Raw genomic sequence first — 3,976 nt, forward strand, 5'->3', positions numbered from 1 at the left:
CAGGAGGCAGCTGATCGATGTTTCTCTCTCATAGATGTTTCTAACTCTCTATCCCTCTCCCTTCCTCTCTGTGAAAAATCAATAAAATATATTTAAAAAAAAACCCACCCCAATTGTGGTGGGGAGAAGGTTCTGGCATATAGCCTGAAATAGTGGTGTGCGGCTTTGTTTAAAAAATAAATAAATAAATATGTAATGAAAAATTAACAAAATATATAAAATATAAGTAATTAATAATTTAATAATTCAGGACAAAAAAAGGGTTGGGTAAAGGGGGTCGTTGCCTGTTGATGAAATGCATAATTAATAGTAAAGACCCAATAAGAATGAGTCTGAATAACATACAATATCAAGTACAACCTGTTACTGACATGAATATGGATTTTACAGGTTTTCACTGTCTTTTTGAGCCTAATTAATAAAATAAATAGATATAAACTTTGAACATCGCAAAGAATACAACTCCTCAAGCTTCCAAGGACATTGACAAAGACTAACCATTTACTTAATCACAAAGAAAACTTCAATATATGTATATTTAAGGCTATATTCTCTGATTCCAAAGAAATAAAACTAAAAGTAAAATTTAAACCAAAATGAGGGCAAAGCTTACAAAACAAAACAAAACAAAAAATGTAAGAGCCTATTTGTAATACTTTAAGCAATAAAATAAATTTTAAAAAAATAAAGGAGGAGCCATTATATTAATAACTACTGGTCTAGAGAAAACAACTCAGAAACATAGTGACAGTCTTATCACATTAGCCGGCAATTCTTTCACACACTTCTCTATTAAAATAATACTTGTATATTCCTACAACATATCTCTGTTATTCAAGATTAACTTTGGCAATTTATAATTTACTAGTAAATCAATGAACATATTTAATATCTCAGTATCGGAGGGCTTTTATCAGAAGTCTATTTACTTGTGAAATTGTTCCAAATAACTTTCCTTATTCTAATGATGAATTGAGTGCTGCTCAAAATAGTACAAAAAGGAAGTACTATGAATCAGTCTTGGATTTTCACAATTTCCAGCATTTTTTCTAAGCCAAATAGAAGTGGTTTCTTTTTAGCTTTTTTAAGAAAAGAGGATTGAAAAATAGTAACTGGTCCAGTTTTAATTTGTTGGGCTAAAACAATGTTTAAAAACCTGTGAAGTAGTTGATGGGGGGTGGGCAGTTTTCAGAAGATATTCACAGCTTTTACAAAAGAAGGTACAGAATTAAAATATACGATTAGCATAATATTCTAAATATTCCCAATGAAACAGAATTTATAGTGCAAACAAGAGTTCTCAGTCTCTGCACATCATGAAACAGATTGTGAACTCCGTAAAGCATCTGAAATGGGGACTGGCACAGGATGTCCCCCATATGCTTCCAGCCTCACACCCCTCTCCCTCCTACACTGCAGCCGATCACTATAGCAAGTGCAGCCCTCACCAGGCACTTCCCCTCTGAAGGGCAGCTCACCTGCCTTCAGAATGACTGCCACTCCACGCAGCACCAGCAGAAAGCAGAGCCTCAGCAGGCCCCCAGCCTCTTGTGCCATTTCCACCTCCCACAGTAACTTGCATTGCCCCTCTAGCCCCACCCTTTACCACCAAACAGCCATTCTCTCCCCTCACCAGGTAAAACAGCCTACCTTCATTTGCTTAGCCAAGTCATAATAGTGCTCAAGACTCAGTTCAGTCACAATTTACAAGAAGCCCTTCCTGAGATCCCAGGATGGCAGTGTTTTCAAAGCACCCTTGGCAATAAAACATAGAACTGACCTTGAAAAAGAAACTGTGCCTCCATTTTCTCATCTATAAATGGATATCTACCTTATAGGGTCATGATGATTAAATGGCCTCATAAACACAGTGTGGTTAAGTATCATCTAGTAAGCAGTATGTCTAATGGATCTTTATTTAGCTATTGTTCATCTATGCTTCCTTCCATTTTACTAGTGTCACAATAAATGTATCTATGTCCTACCAGAGTGAAAGCTGCCACTCATTCATCTTGTACAGCAGTGCCTAGCCTATGACAAGCAATCAGAAATGTCTGGTGAACTAAAATAACTGTCTCTCACTAGGGCAACAGCAGGGAAGGTGAACGCAAGCTAGAGATCCCACTAACCCAGTTACAAATCCAGTCTCATCCATCCCCCCGCAGTGAGTCCTCACTGGGTATGAAGCTTGCTCTCAACCCTCTCAGCCCACTTGAACTCCCACAAGCCCGGGAATCATCAAGTCTTCCCACAAGCCCAGGCATCTAAGTTACCAGCTCACAGCAGGTCTGGTGGAAATTTAGAAGCAATGAATCGTAGAGAAAGAGAAAAGTCTGTTTTCAGTGGAATTGGGATGACAGAGAAGGAGTGACAGAGAAGGCAAAAATGAACAGAACCCACCATCTGGGGTTATGTGGCAGGAAGTGAAGCTCCTTTCTCCCTGGACCTAACTTACCATGTGAATAAGGAAACAGACTTGGCTTCACAGGGAAGCAAAGAGATGACACACTTCAGGTCAACCTAACTTTTACTGTGCTTATCAATGAATTTTTTATTTAACAAAATACAATAATCTCAATAAAAATAGTTTTTCTTTATTTACTTCAAGTGAACTAAAAAATATTCAACTGTGGAGATTTTTTTTTGCTATGCATACAACCTGAGTGATGGAGTTCTAGACATTACTGCTATTAACACTATTGGGAAAGATCTAGAGATTTAATTCCTCAGGTATTTAATTTCTGATTGGTAACAACACATTTATTATTTTGTTCCTTTAATGAGTCAACAAAAACACTTCTTCTATCTTTCTTTTTAAACTTGGCAAAAGTAGAACATTAAGTAATTCTACTTAATTGTTTATTTTCACTAATATACTAGAGGCCCAATGCACAAAATTCGTGCAAGGGGCTCGGCCCTCGCAGCCCTGGCTTCGTCCGGAAGGACTTCCGGAAGGTGGTTCAGCTGTCTAGTCTAATTAGCATATTATGCTTTTATTATTATAGATAGCCAAGGTACTGAGATTTTTCCTGAGGCATTTATTCTTTTAAACAAGTAGATCAAATATGATTTCAAACAATACTGTTTTATTGAACATTTCTAACATACCAACTGGCACTTATATAACAGATTTAACCTTTAAAGTAAAAATAATTCACTGAATCATAAAAGACTAGCAGCCAAAAGTTAAAAGTGAATGACTAACTTTTACAGATAAATGTTCTGGCCAACAAAATTTAAGTTAATTTAAGAAGCAACAGATAAAGCAGTCTTCACACATCTAAGGAAAAACTCACTTGTTGAAATCCTTCAATCTGTGAAAATCTTCTAAAAGTACTACAAAGTAGTATGGTAACCTTAAGTACTAAAGAAAAACTAAGATTAAGAACTATCATCCCTATTTCATAAATAAAGTAATTGAAGGATCTGAACAGTATATTATACCAATTGTAAAATATTTGTTTCTCTTTTCAATAAATTTTTGTTTTTAAAAGAAAGTTTTGGAGTTTTACAAATGGGTATTGATATTAAGTAAACATCAGTATTTTGTTGTTGTTTTTTTCATGTTCTAACCTCTATTCACAAGGATTTCAGGCAGCATATAGTAAAGTTTAATAAAACACAGACCTAAGTCAAAACAGCATAAAGAGAAAAAGCTTTCATAACTATGAATCAATATATATTTTTATAACTAATAAATTTTGCTTCCACTTCTCTGACAATGAAATAAAAAAGACTGTTACAATTTACATTAAAATATAGAACATAGTTCTTCAAGATAAGCAAGATTATCTGATAACAGCAAAATCCTAGCTAATAAGAGTAATATGCAAATTGACCATCACTCCAACACACAAGATGGCCACCCCCATGTGGACACAAGATGGCCTGCAGGGGAGGGCAGTTGGGGGGCACCAGGCCAACAGGGGAGGGCAGTTGGAGGGAACCAGGCCTGCAGGGGAGGGCAGTTGGGGGG

The 3,976-nt window shown here is 36.1% G+C and overlaps 1 protein-coding gene across 1 annotated transcript in view; it reads right to left on the reverse strand.

Annotated features, from left to right (window-relative positions):
• The window catches only part of RTTN (rotatin), a 115,330-nt gene that overhangs the window by 94,092 nt on the left and 17,262 nt on the right, over window positions 1–3,976 (reverse strand). The window lies entirely within an intron of this gene.

Source organism: Myotis brandtii, unplaced genomic scaffold, assembly GCF_000412655.1.
Source record: "Myotis brandtii unplaced genomic scaffold, ASM41265v1 scaffold154, whole genome shotgun sequence".
NCBI lineage: Eukaryota > Metazoa > Chordata > Mammalia > Chiroptera > Vespertilionidae > Myotis > Myotis brandtii.